Source organism: Sturnus vulgaris, chromosome 11, assembly GCF_052056855.1.
Source record: "Sturnus vulgaris isolate bStuVul1 chromosome 11, bStuVul1.hap1, whole genome shotgun sequence".
In the NCBI taxonomy this organism is placed as follows: Eukaryota; Metazoa; Chordata; class Aves; order Passeriformes; family Sturnidae; genus Sturnus; species Sturnus vulgaris.
In genome coordinates this window covers 22,522,682-22,537,619 of record NC_142253.1, presented here as the reverse complement: position 1 = coordinate 22,537,619, position 14,938 = coordinate 22,522,682, and the positions used below count along the sequence as shown (strand labels likewise).

General features: G+C 46.6%; 1 long non-coding RNA gene across 2 annotated transcripts in view; it reads left to right on the top strand.

Annotated features, from left to right (window-relative positions):
* The window catches only part of LOC148222540 (uncharacterized), a 33,762-nt gene that overhangs the window by 9,556 nt on the left and 9,268 nt on the right, over positions 1–14,938 (top strand). The window contains exon 3 of one of the 2 annotated variants that reach the window (XR_015806148.1): positions 4,119–4,336. This is a non-coding gene — a long non-coding RNA (uncharacterized LOC148222540). Of the gene's footprint in view, positions 1–4,118; positions 4,549–14,938 lie in introns of those variants that run through there. The other variant, XR_015806147.1, reaches the window with a different exon arrangement.

Here is a 14,938-nt window from a genome sequence, read left to right as displayed (position 1 = left end):
GTTACTGGAAAGGCCAGCAGCCTAATTAAGGAGAAGATCTGCAGATGTATGCAAGCATAATTGGTAACACTTTTTCATGGGCTAGTGATTTGAGAAACAACCTGGCACAACCAGGCATTATCTCCCTAATATCTATACTGAAACATGAACTGGAAAGAGTTAAACTGCCTACCCCACTCCAATATTTACATCCTAACTGGGTGATACTGTGGTACAGAGCACAGCTGTGTGTGCTGGCTGCCAGACATTTCTGAGTCTGCCAGTGCAGAGCAGTAATCCTGATGCATCTTTGAAGACACTTTTGATTGTTGAAGTGAAGTTGCTCATGGGCAGGGAGCTGCTACCAACACGATTTCCAAGTTGTGGATGTGTGGGTGAGCCCCTTGCTTGTCATGCCTGTGTGTACTGTGCATCCCTTATGGGAAAGTGCTCCAAGTGACCCTGCTTGAGACTGTGGTCTCTTCTGACCTGGCCCATTCCATCGTTTTGTGATTCTGTAGTGGAAAGAGGGCCTGTATTTTTGTGAGTTGATCCAGATCTTGTTGAAGGAAATCCTGCAGTGAGCTTTTGCTGTGTTGAACGTGAACCAAGACTGCAGTAAAACATATAAAAATGTTTGTGTTAAAATAAAAGAAACCCCCACATTTGATACCTCCTGCGTAATTTACATGTTTCACCTCCCTTGTCTACAACAGCTTTTCTCTCTTTTGGTTTATACAGTCTGTAGCTGTGGGTTTCTCTTCTTAGCTGGTAGTCTATTGTAGGAATAATATACACTGGCAGGAGGAAGAACCAGGCTGCTTCCAAAATAAAAATATATCGCCTATATCAAATGTCCCATTGACTTTCGCAGCCTGTGTGTGAAAAAAACCAACTTATTTAAAGTCTGTATTTCTGTGGGGTCTTGTTGAGATGGTTTTGGTTGAGAGATGCTTTTGTGTAGAATGGAAATGCAGTTAAGTGGACACCTACAGAGACAAGTATCTTCATGTGTGCTCTCCTCTGCCAGTGCATTCCTTCCCCCCTTTCTGGGGGAGACTCCACCGCTTCTAACCCCAGATGCAAAGGTGACTTTGGTTCTGACTGAAAGTCTTTTTCTGCTGAGGTGTAGGCTGAAAGAGCAAAGATATCCTCTTTACAGAGTTTACCAAACCTCATCATTTACAAATAGTGAGTCAGAGACCACCAGTCAAGTCTGTTCAGGCTGGAGCTGTAGGAGGCATTCGTGCAGGTACATGGTAGATTGCTGAGAGCCCTCCCATGGGGAATGGCCACCGTCCTGAGGAATTCTAATCCAACATATAAAACAGAAAAGCCTTTGATTCAGATAAAGGTTAGGTGTGTTACTCCTTATTCTCGGTCTGGGGCTTGAATTAAGCTTGGTAAAAACCCTCATGCTCCTGTGAGCACTTTTCAGCTCTGAGTAACTGCAAGCCAGGTCCAGGTAACAACACCCTGCAAGTCCTTGGGAGAGATGAGGATATGACTCTTGGGTGGATTCAGGCAGTCAATTAAAATATAATTATAGCCTTTGGCAATATGAAAGCAAAGGTTGGGTCTGGAGCCTTTGTGCAGTCCTGTAAATAAGTTAAAGCCATTGGGTGCATTGGTCATCTTTTGCAAGACAGCTTTTGCCAGTAAACAAAATCAACATTGTGTGTGAGCCTGCAATTGTGAGTACAACTGTGCAATGCAGAATATAGCTCACCACTCGTCTGTTTAATGTAAGAGCTCCGCAGCCCACCTACCTTACCCATTGCTCCAAACAGAATGGGTGTGGAGAAAACTTGAAATAGAACTGATTTCCCCTAAAAACCCAGCAGAAGATGTCAAGAGATGGTAGGTGTGGTTAATAGGGGTGTCCCTCCTGAGAGCATCCAGCCCCAGGCAGCTTGTTGCTAGGCAGAGGCACAAAGGACACATTATGTGCTCCAAAGATGAGTCTGTACATTTGATTTTGAGAAAAGAGCTGAATTTCTACCAAGAAATTTACATAGTTTTTCGTGCTGGTGTTTGATATTATTTTTAAAAGCAGTCCATAATTTGCCTTGCTGACTGTTGTGTTTTAACTGCAGCACGATTCTAACGCCTCCCATTAAATTTTTTACCTTCTGCAATTAACTTACGTAAAATCAGGTTTCCAGGCTTTTTTCAAATTTTTTGAAGAAAATTACCTTGAGTACAATTACTGTGCCATGGCTTTTTGCAGTGCGCTTGTTCATTCTCTTACACAGTTAAATATATCATTAAAATGCAACAGTGGTAGGCCTGCAATTACATTATGGAAACATTATCTTCATGGGATGATGGGACTTCAGGGACACAGCATAGTACAGCTTTCCACAAAAGCACCTTGAGTTTATTTTACCAGCATGACTATGTCTCTCTCAGCATGCCTTGACACTTCTGCAATGCTTGTAGACTCAACGCAGAACAATAATAAAACCTGAAAAATTAGCTTTTTCTTAAGCTTTTAAGCAATTTGACTGCCTTTTTGGCGTTGTAATATCTGGAAGGTTTAAACTGCTGCGGGAGTTAATCAATGCACATGTCTATTTTTATATACCTGTGTTTACATGCATCAGAAAACATCCTGTGTATGTGGGTGCCCATGTAAATCCTGTTGGAGTACACCTGTTCAGTGATCAGATATCAATGGATTTCTTTTTCTTTCACTTTTCTCAGCAAAAGACAGGCATCACAGAAACATAAAGCTGGCCTTACTTGTTGGTCTTGCTATTCCACTACTGCCCTGAGCAGCCTGTTCCAATGCTTTATCACTTTTTCAGTGAAGAAATGTCAAGCTTTGCTTTTTTTTTTGCATTGTTGGGAAACTGGGCAAAACCACAATCTAAGCCATGCTGCTGCTGTGTCCTTGTGCACATCTGGAATGACCCTGCTCCTTGCAATGTTGGTGATACGCTGCTGATAACTCAGGCTCAAACCACTTCTGTGATTGAACACATGATGTGCTGTGACATACTGAGCTTCCAGTAATCTTGTACAGGTGCAGATGGGGATACTAGGGGGCAGAAATTGCATTTTCAAATATCTTTGAATTGGAAGTCCCTCCCCTGGCTGCTGTCTGAGATTACTGGCACACCAAACATTGCTGGGGCACGTGGTTGTTCACAGCCAGCCCAGCCTGCTGGGGCTCATGCGCTACTCAAACATCAGCCATATGCCCAATGAGCCCCTGCTTGCTGCCATCCCTTGGGTCTACAGGTGTGTTTTGTCCAAGGTCCAGATGTTCTGCAGCTGCAGCAGCCATCTGGCAGCTGGGGGAATTGGCACCACCTGAGGATGTGCTCTGATTTATATTTCTGGATGTAAGAATCTGAGGGATTTGAGGAGTCCTGAAGTATCTGGGGGGTCTTATTTTTACTTATCACTTTTATTATCAGCCAAACAGATATATATATGTTTAAAGCATTTTTTTTCAGTCTTCTCTAATGAGATGCTCTCAGTGAAATATGGTCTGTAATTATGTTCTCCCTTGGTTTTCACAGTCTAAGCATTCCTTTTACATTTGTCTAAAGCTTGTACTGTTCCTTGTGCCTCTTTTTAATTTTTATTTTAAACCTATGGCTAAGAGAAGCAATTAAAAAACCATTAGAGTGTTGTCCCTGATGATGACTCATCAGAGAACAGCTTGTAACACTCTCCTAGGACTGGAATTATTGGGTGTCTTCAAAGCTCAGCTAGCAGAAACCAACCAAGCAAGGGAATTAGCCTAATCTATGGGTTCTGCGTTTGCCAAAACAGAATAAAAAGGACCATTATTGGTATGAGGGAAGGATCCTCCACCGGGACCCCTGGCTGCTGGCCTGCATTGTGAGACGTGGATTATCCGCCACTGAAGGTCTGCTAAGAACAGGCTGGAACAACTTGTAACTTGGCAGGAGTGGTGCATGCTTTGAGGAGCCTGTCTTGGAGCATTGGGCTGGGCTGGGTGACCTCTCTACAGTGCTGTTTTATCCCTGCTACTCCAATAGAGTTGTCTTTTTTCCTCTTGACAGGTGATACAAATGTAAATGCCTGTGAGTAGCTAAGCAACATCTCTGTCTAGATTTGAAGTTTTGCCCCCAAAAGTAATTTTTTCTATCTTTGTCTGTCAGGAAATAGAGAAGTGGAGGTTGGCTCAGACCCCAGGGGAAGGCTGCAGAGATGGAGAGGAGCATGGAGAGCGAAAGCCCCTGTGCTGTGCCCATGGCACTGTACTGCAAAGGGCCCCACACCCCTCACTCAGAATTTGGAGAGCAGATGGAAAAGTCTGTCAAGGGGGCTTGGAACACAGGACACAGAGAAGACAAAGATACACAGATGGTTCCAGGAGGTTGCTCTAAAACCTGTTTAAATTTCTTTTGAATCTGTCGTTTTAAAACTTTAAGTGTTGATCTAGATCTGGAATATTCATGCATCTAGGGAAATCTGCTGCAATTCTTTAAATCTATCCCATGTCTTTGTAACCTTCTGAGTTTGCACAAAAGGTGTAATGTATTTGGTTTTAAGAAACAATAAGAAGAAACCTATTTAAATTTGCCATAATTCAACCATCCTGAAATGGTGGATGTTGTGCTGTTAACGGCAGTGGGTTGCTTTAATACGTTCTGACTGACATGAATGAACACTATTAAGTTATTGTCTTGGTTTGGAAGACAGGTACGGTCTAAGGAAAGGCAAGAGCCCCCTTCCCGAGATGTGGAATGCAACCCCTCCCTTTTACTTATTTTAGGTCCAAATCAGAAGCCTTCAGGCAGGAGGTGTGGGGATAAGGGTAACAGTTCTTTACTGATATCCAACAAGGCAGAAAAAAAACAACAACAGGTATAAAAATTGGCAACAGAACAGTCTAGCTCCGCTCCAGTCCCTTTTGGCTGCAGGCCGTCTCCCTGCGCTCAGTTACCGGTGCTGGGGGCAGGGCAGGTCCCGCGCAGTTGAAGAGGGCTGGGTGATGGCGGTGGCCCAGGGGTGAGAGGGATGGGAAAGTGACTCCCCCTGCCTCATGGTGTCGGTCGTGGTGCTCAGCAGGGTGTCTGGAGGTAGTAGGGTGAGATGGGAGAGCAGCAGAGCGATGTCCAACGGCAGGGAGCGTGGATCTCAGTGCTGGGATGGCAGGGGGAGATGCCAGATCGGAGCCCGGGCTGTCCTTCCACTCCACGAGCCAAGCGAGAGAGAGAGTCCCCCGCTCCAGACCCCCCATCCCACCTTTCCTTTTCCGGTTCCCCCCCCCTCCTCCTCCACCCACCCCCCTACGAGAGAACATTATCTGTTGTTTTAAGGTGTAGCCACAATTACTTAGCATAACAATGGGAGAAAATTCCACAGAAAGAAAAGGGAACAATTCAACCCCCAACATTATCCACCCCTGAATTTCTCCCATACTAATATGCTATATCAAATTAAACCGTTACATTATATATACATACATGCAGTTAGAGACATAGGCACAGTACTATAGGTATTTCACCCTAAAACAAGGTCTCCTTGGGGTATGCATTGGGTCTCTCCATTCTTTTGCATCACCCACCAGGTGCAACCTGGTCCTTGAGCGAATACAACTCCATGGATGGGATTGTCTTTGCTGGAGGCAGGATTCACCCAAACAGTTTTTCCTAGCATACCTCTCACCGGAACCTTATCTCCATCTGATATTCCCAAGGGCTCAGATTGGGCAGGGCCTGCTCAGTTAGTGGAACCTCGGGTGTTCACTAACCATGTGGCCTTTGGTAGATTAATCTCCCAGCTCTTGAAAGTTCCCCCACCCAGTGCCTTCAAGGTGGTTTTAAGCAGGCCATTGCACCCTTCAACTTTCCCTGCAGCTGGTGCGTGGTAGGGGATATGGTACACCCACTCAATGCCGTGTTCTCTAGCCCAGGTGTTTATAAGGCTGTTCTTGAAATGAGTCCCATTGTCTGACTCAATTCTCTCAGGGGTACCATGCCTCCAAAGAACTTGTTTTTCCAGGCCCAGGATGGTGTTCCGAGCAGTGGCATGAGGCACAGGGTAGGTCTCCAACCATCCAGTGGTGGCTTCCACCATGGTCAGTACATAGCGCTTGCCCTGGCGGGTTTGAGGCAGTGTGATGTAGTCAATCTGCCAGGCCTCTCCATACTTATATTTGGCCCATCACCCCCCATACTAGAGGGGCTTCACCTGCTTGGCTTGCTTGATGGCAGCGCATGTCTCACAGTCATGGATAACTTGAGAAATACTGTCCATGGTTAGATCCACCCCTCGGTCTCGTGCCCACTTATATGTGGCATCTCTGCCCTGAAGACCTGAGGCATCATGGGCCCATCGAGCCAGGAACAACTCTCCCTTGTGCTGCCAGTCTAAATCTATCTTTGACACCTCTATCTGTGCGGCCTGATCTACCTGCTCATTGTGTCGGTGTTTCTCATTAGCCCGACTCTTGGGGACATGGGCATCTACATGACGGACTTTCACAGGCAGCTTCTCTATCCGGGTGGCAATGTCTTTCCATTCATCGGCAGCCCAGATTGGTTTTCCCCTACGTTGCCAGTCAGCCTTTTTCCACCTTTCCAGCCATCCCCACAGAGCATTGGCTACCATCCATGAATTAGTATAAAGGTAGAGTTTTGGCCACTTCTCTCTTTCAGCAATGTCCAGGGCCAGCTGAACAGCTTTGAGTTCAGCAAGTTGACTCAATCCACCTTCTCCTTCGGTAGCTTGTGCAGCCTGTCATGTGGGGCTCCATACGGCTGCTTTCCACTTCCGGTTCATCCCCACGATGCGGCAGGAACCATCAGTGAAAAGAGCATAGCATGTTTCATCTGCTGGCAGTTGGTTATATGGTGGGGCTTCTTCGGCCCGGGTCACCTGTTCCTGTTCCTCTTCGTCGGCAAGGCCAAAGTCTTCCCCTTCCGGCCAGCTGGTAATTATCTCCAAAATCCCAGGGCGATTTGGGTTTCCAATACGGGCACGTTGTGTGATGAGGGCAATCCATTTACTCCATGTGGCGTCAGTGGCATGGTGGGTTGAGGGAACCTTTCCTTTAAACATCCACCCCTTTAAACATCCACTGGCAGTTGGGCTGCCAGGAGGAGTTGTGTTTCCGTGCCAACCACCTCTGAGACAGCTTGGACCCCTTCATAGGCGGCCAAGATCTCCCTCTCCGTTGGAGTGTAGTTGGCCTCGGACCCTCTGTAGCTTCGACTCCAGAACCCCAGTGGTCGGCCTTGCGTCTCCCCAGGCACCTTCTGCCAAAGGCTCCAGGAGAGGCCATGGTTCCCGGCTGCAGAGTAGAGCACGTTCTTCACATCTGGTCCTGTCCTGACTGGGCCAAGGGCTACTGCATGAGCGATCTCCTGCTTGATCTGGGCAAAGGCTTGCTGCTGCTCAGGGCCCCAGTGGAAATCGTTCTTCTTGCGGGTGACCAGGTAAAGAGGGCTCACAATCTGGCTGTACTCAGGAATGTGCATTCTCCAAAAGCCTATGGCACCTAGGAAGGCTTGTGTTTCCTTCTTGCTGGTTGGTGGAGACATTGCAGTGATCTTATTGATGACCTCACTGGGGATCTGACGCCGTCCATCTTGCCACTTTACTCCCAGAAACTGGATCTCTTGGGCAGGCCCTTTGACTTTGCTCTTTTTAATGGCGAAGCTGGATCCCAGCAGAATCTCAATGATCTTTTCTCCTTTCTGAAATACCTCCATTTCCGTGTCCCCCCACACAATGATGTCATCAATGTACTGCAGATGTTCTGGAGCTCTACCCTTCTTCAGTGTAGCCTGGATCAATCCATGACAGATGGTGGGGCTGTGTTTCCACCCCTGGGGCAGTCGGTTCCACGTGTATTGCACACCCCTCCAGGTGAAAGCGAACTGAGGCCTGCACTCTACTGCCAGAGGAATGGAGAAGAATGCGTTGGCAATATTGATAGTGGCGTACCACTTGGCTGCCTTGGACTCCAGCTCGTACTGGAGTTCCAGCATGTCCGGCACAGCAGCGCTCAGCGGTGGAGTCACCTCATTCAATGCACGATAGTCCACTGTCAATCTCCATTCTCCTTCAGATTTACGCACAGGCCAGATGGGGCTGTTGAAGGGTGAGTGGGTTTTGCTGACCACCCCTTGGCTCTCCAGCTCACGGATCATCTTGTGGATGGGGATCACAGCATCTCGATTTGTCCGGTACTGCCGGCGGTGCACTGTTGAGGTAGCAATTGGCACCTGTTGCTCTTTCACCCTGAGGAGTCCCACTGCAGATGGGTTTTCTGATAGCCCAGGCAGGGTGTTCAACTGCTTAATGCCCTCTGCCGCCACAGCAGCTATTCCAAAAGCCCACCTGAGTCCCTTTGGGTCTTTGTAATAGCCGTTCCTGAGGAAGTCTATGCCTAGGATACATGGTGCCTCTGGGCCAGTCACAATTGGATGTTTCTGCCACTCTTTCCCAGTCAGGCTCACCTCAGCCTCCAGCAGAGTCAATTCCTGAGATCCCCCTGTAACCCCAGCAGTTGAAACAGGTTCCTTTCCGACATGTCCTGATGGTATTAATGTACATTGTGAACCAGTGTCAACCAATGCACTGCGTTCCTGTGGCTCTGATGTGCCAGGCCATCGGATCCACACTGTCCAAAAGATCCGGTTTTCCCGTGCCTCTCCCTGACTAGAGGCAGGGCCCCTCTAGCCCTGGTTATTATTTCTCTCCTGGGCATACATACTGGAGGTTCCTTCAAGGGGATCTGACAGATCATCCTCCCTTCTGTAATACCCTGCACCTTGGTCATGGGAGGCTGAGGCTACCTTCACTTTAGTGGAGTTCCCTCTGTTGGTGTTCCCCTCCCTGAGTTGGCGCACCCGTGCTGCCAGGACAGAAGTGGGTTTCCCATCCCACCTTCTCATGTCTTCCCCATGGTCACGTAGAAAAAAACCACAGTTCAGCATGTGGGGTATACCCTCTCTCCCTAGCTGGGGGGCGTTGGGCTCTACTTTTGGGGTCCATGACTCGCACTGGTGCTGCACTGATCTTCCTCACCTCTTCCCTTATCTCCTTCATCTCCTCCTTAAACTCCTCTCTGAGGTCCTTAGCCACAGCAGAGACATGAGCCTGCACTGGGCCAGCCATCATACTCTGATAATTCCTGAGCCTGTTGGCAACAGAACCCACTGTCACTTGGTTGGTATCAGCATCAATCATGGCAATAAAGGGGGTATATTGAGATGGGCCCAGGTTTGCCAGATTTCACAACATCTGTCCTGTGCACCTGACCTTGTCAGGGTCATTGTCATGCTGTCCATCCCTCCCAAAGAGCACCTCCAGTACTGCCACTTCTCTCAGCTTTTGGATCCCTTCCTCAAGGGTATTCCAGCGTGTTCTCTGGTGGTGCTCCTGCATTCTTTCCCTGTGGACAAATCTCTCTCTCACACTCATTAAAAGTCGCTCCCAGAAGGAAAGGAGACCTGTCTCCCTTACAAATACTTGGTCCACACCTGAGTCCTGGGTCAAGGATCCCAAATTCCTTGCCTCAGTACCATCCAGTTGCACACTTGTACCCATAAGGTCCCAGACCTGCAGTAACCAGGTTGTAAAAGGCTCACGGCCCCGTCGTACAATGTCTTTTCGCAGGTTACGGAGACTCTCGTATGACAGGGACTCGGTGATGATCTCAACTTCTGGCTCCCCTGCTGGTTGCGAGGGGCCCCCTTCCTGACTCTTATTATCTAGGTGCCTTGTTTTCATCTTAGACTTCCTATTTTCCACAGGGGCAACTGCTGCTGGCTGTGAGTGCCCTTGCAGTTCAGCTGGAACCTGGACAGATGTAACATCTGTGGGTCCCACTGCTGCACCATCAGAGTCTCCCTCTTTAAGGCAGGGGGAAGGTTTCTCACCAGCTGGGGAGAGGTACTCCTTCAGCATCTGGCCCATCTCACGTATCTCCTTCGCTAGGACCCCCACCCATTCAGGGTGGTTCCTTTCCGAGGTGGGCTGTGGGGCAGGGTCAAACTCTGGGGTAATATCCCTAGTCTCTGGGATAGGATCAGGCTCTGGGGTAACCTTCCTAGTCTCTGGGACAGGATCAGGCTCTGGGGTAACCTCCCTAGTCTCTTGGACAGGATCAGGCTCTGGGGTAACATCACTAATCCCTGGGGTAGGTATCAGGGTTGTTATCCAAGTCAATCTCCCCTTATCTCTGAATGTTAGATAGAACAGGTTTAACAGGGACATAAGCAACACTAGCCACAATATAATGTCATTAGCATTTAAAGCAGATTGGAACCCCTTGAAGACTGGTGGGCTGAACTTCAAAAACCCTGTGATGGGTTGGGAAAAAATTTCACCTGCTGCCACTTCCTCACAGTAAGTACCATTATTGAAGTAGCCCCAGAAACACACACTTAGAGTGCGATAGCTCTGAATCCATATGGCCATCTTCCAGAGAAAATTAAAAATCCATGAATTCCTCAACTGATCAACCCACACAATAAACTGGATAATAGCCACAGTAACCTTGGTTATGACACTCATGTTTAAAAAAGGGCTTGCAAATGGGAGAGATACAGCAGTGACTACATGGAGGCCAATCCAGGGTAAGCTGGACAGCATGGTGTCACCTACCACAAGCTTGGGAAATTTAAGAACTGTTATCCCCTTTTCTACCCCTCTCTCAATGCCCTCAGGCAATGCCTCACGTTCCGGGCGCCAAAATCTGTCTTGGTTTGGAAGACAGGTACGGTCTAAGGAAAGGCAAGAGCCCCCTTCCCAAGATGCGGAATGCAATCCCTCCCTTTTACTTATTTTAGGTCCAAATCAGAAGCCTTCAGGCAGGAGGTGTGGGGATAAGGGTAACAGTTCTTTACTGATATCCAACAAGGCAGAAAAAAAACAACAACAGGTATAAAAATTGGCAACAGAACAGTCTAGCTCCGCTCCAGTCCCTTTTGGCTGCAGGCCGTCTCCCTGCGCTCAGTTACCGGTGCTGGGGGCAGGGCAGGTCCCGCGCAGTTGAAGAGGGCTGGGTGATGGCGGTGGCCCAGGGGTGAGAGGGATGGGAAAGTGACTCCCCCCCTCACGGTGTCGGTCGTGGTGCTCAGCAGAGTGTCTGGAGATAGTAGGGAGAGATGGGAGAGCAGCAGAGCGATGTCCAACGGCAGGGAGCGTGGATCTCAGTGCTGGGATGGCAGGGGGAGATGCCAGACCGGAGCCCGGGCTGTCCTTCCACTCCACGAGCCAAGTGAGAGAGAGAGCCCCGCTCCAGACCCCCCATCCCACCTTTCCTTTTCCGGTTCCCCCCCCCCCCCCCCCTCCACCCACCCCCCTACGAGAGAACATTATCTGTTGTTTTAAGGTGTAGCCACAATTACTTAGCATAACAATGGGAGAAAATTCCACAGAAAGAAAAGGGAACAATTCAACCCCCAACAGTTATGATGCATCAGAATTTATATTCCAAGAGCTTTTTTTTTTACTTTTAAAATTTTTTCTTTTGTTTTTCTCTGAGCAAACCTATCTCATCCAGTCCCTTAGGTGGGAATGTAGCAAAATCACTCCTCTCTTCTTCCCTTCTGAGCAATTTAACACCCAAAAGGTGTTTAGGCAATATTCAACAGAGTTTTTATCCAGAAGTTATTATATTTCTTCATTATTTGAATCATTCAGAGTACTCTGGAAATGTCACAGTATTCAGTGAAAACCACTGACAGCTCTTTGCATCCTTCCTAGAGTGTCCTATTATTGTTAAAAACGCATCCAGTGTAAAATAATGTAATGAAAATAGGCAGAAACCCTGTCTCTCTCAATAGTCTAAATTTAGCAAGAAACTCTTGCTTAGTTTTTAATAGACAGCTTTGCGTTACTATCCTGTGCATACTAATACAGTCTTCTTTTAATAATAAAGAAGAAAATATTCTTAAAATTGACTTTATCATCAGTTAGCTGGTTAGTGCCACGATACATGGCTTGGTTTTACTTGGTTTACAGCTGTGACAAAAGACATAGAATCATAAAATCCCAGAATGGTATAGGCTGGAAAGGGCCTTAAAGATAAACTAGTTCCAAGCCATATCTTCATTTTTAGCCCAAGAGTCACAAAACTGGGCAGCCACTGCCATCAAACTTTGGTTGTTTTACGTATTTGCATTTAGATGTTTTTTGCTACCATGTTTTTTAACGAGATTTTCCAGGTCTATCTCAGATTCTGTGTATCTCAGCTCCCAGAAGAGGTAAGGGAGCTGAGGTATTAACCACTTCTGCCACTCCACACACACAACAACTCTCACCTGATATGCGTGTCTTATCCAGCTGTTTCATGTCTTGCGTTCAGAACATGTTGAAGGGAACATGTGAGTAGAGGAAGCACAGCCCACTGAAATGAGCCTCAAACCAGGCTTCCCTCATAGCTTAGCCGTGATATGTGACAGACATATGGACCATAGCCTGGTCCATTACCTCTTGCTGTTGAGTTTTCTTCCTTTGAAGAAACTCGTTCGTATTGCAGAAGGGAGGTCTAAACAAAGTTAACACGAGTTAGGAATAGAATTGCATGGTAATGAAGCCCTAAAGAAAACATATAACAAGCTGGAGAACTGCTGTAAGCAGGAGGTGCACTATGTACTTTATTTGCATCAGAAAGTTATTGGCATCAGAAAGTGTTTTTGGATGGATAGCTTTTTATCCAGCTATAGCTGAAAACAACACCTCTCTGCACTTGCACTCGAACTGTCTCTCTTTGGTAAGGTATGTCCTGTCTGACAGCAGAAATAATGATCCAGTAAAAAAACTTGACCAAAGTTTTTTTAACTCCCCATTACTTTCCTGCCCATTAGTTTCCCTGCTAGTTTTCCTTATTTTTGTGTATCTGAAGCTGTTTCTGTCTGCTGTTATGTTCCTTAACTTCAGGTCCAGAATGAGCAGCTGGAATCAGCACGTTTCCCTGTAAACTGCTGAAACCTGGAAGAAAGATTGCAAGACCCTGATGAGTCTTCCCATAGCTGCTGCTTCAGGCTAGTGAGGAACCAGTTAGTGACTCAGGGCAAGAGCCTGCTTCAAACAGGCAGCTCCTGCCCGCTGTGCTGAGTCTGGATCTGTGAGGCGTACACCCACTGCAGCACTGGCAGGAGTCTCTGCAGCATTCCCTTTCTGTTGGTTTGTGGTTAGAAACTGCAAATTATTTCACAAGTGCACACGTATGGCAGTGTTGGTTATCGTGCTTGTTTTTATTATAGCTGTTAAGGTCTTAGGTTTCTCAAAATACTTTAACAAAGAAATGCCTTTGCTGTTTTGCTGGGAGCTTCCTCTATGCAGCATGTTTCCACCAGAAAAGGTGTTTGAACCACTCAAGTGGACAGCATAAAGAAAAACCATCTCACAAAAGGGGAAGGCACCTTTGGAGTTCCAGCTGGTTGTGTGGATGGTGGAACCTGAGCAAAGGGAATCTCTGGTGGGGAGCTCTTGTACCCAGGTGAGGTTGAAGTGGAGATGTGCCTGCTGCTGTGGAGAGCCTGTGTTGCTGCCCAGTCTGTGCAACACATGGAGGGACAGAATCACAGAATCACTAAGGCTGGAAAAGCCACCTAAGATTGAGTCTAGTTGTTAATCCATCCCTGTTCATCACTAACCCATGTCTCTAAGCAACTCTGTTTCTGTCACCTGTCTCTTGCACAGACTTACTCACCAGAGTCACTCATGCTGGGGAGCTCTGTACCAGGCTGGTGGCAAGAGTTCTGCATCAAGAGCCTGTTTCTGTACTTTGCCAGGTGGATGCATTAGGCAGGAGTTGGTCAATCCCTGTGTCTGAAACTGACTGTATTTCAAAGTCATAGTAATTAAGTCAGCCAGAGGAGCTGATCTGCTGAACTGTTCTCCTAGCTAACATCTGAAATGTGTTTAGTGAAAATTCCAGAGTCTAACAGGTCTCGTCTAAAGGCACCTAATTCCAGTGACTTATTACAGTAAGTCCATGCTTGTGAGAGTGCGCAGTTAATCTCCAGCACAGCACTCATTTGGCTTTTGGGGGTTATATTACGTCCACTGTAGATTAATTTCAGGCTGTTGTATTTGTTCTAAACAATTTGCATAATGAAAGTGTGATCTCATTTTTATTTACATTGTAATTAATGACAGGTACATATTAGATACTTGGGAAATGCTGATCGAAGGCTTGGGGTGATAAGTCGGGCAGAATTCTCCCCAAAACAAACTGCCAGCACAGTCTGGAGCATGTTCTTGAGATTTCAGTGGTTTAAAGAAGGTGACCTGTATGATTATTATTAAATATTTCTGTTTCCATTGTGGAGGTCAAAACCAGCTTCCGGAAAAAAATGGGAAATAATGAATTAACTCATCAAAGTACATATTGGTCTGTTCTGTAGGGAAGTTTAGCTGTCAATTTATTCAGATCAAGTCACCTACCTCCAGCTGTCTTAAAATGCATTCAGAAGAAGGGGAATATTCATTCTAGCAAAAATAGTACACCCCAAAACTATAAAATTAAGAGTGGGTACTAATTATTCTCATCTCTGGAACAGAAAAAACCGCAGAAGGTGTTAAAGCAAAGAGGGCAAGGAAGTAAATGTGAATGACTCATATCACAGCTTTCAAGGAGAAATTTAGTTTAAAAGATAAAACCTAAAGACTTCTGTTGAACCTAACCTACCAAGCCTCAAAACAGGTAAAATCTAGGGTTGATAAAAAAAACCCCACAATAGAAAAGAAACTTGAAGCATCTCTAGACATTGCAGGGACGAAATTAAAGGAAGCTGATCAGAGTGTGGCTGTGGCCATATCAAAAAATGTGAGAAGATGGATAATAATCTAGATAAATGCCACAGCAAATGTAACCACATCCTATTTGAGATCCACACCACAGCCTCACGTGCAGCACTACTTTCAATTCTGTTTGCAGAAGGATTGTTTAAATAAAAACTACTGAGAAAAGCAGGTAAGAGATAAGCCAGATAAATGGCAGGCAGGGAAT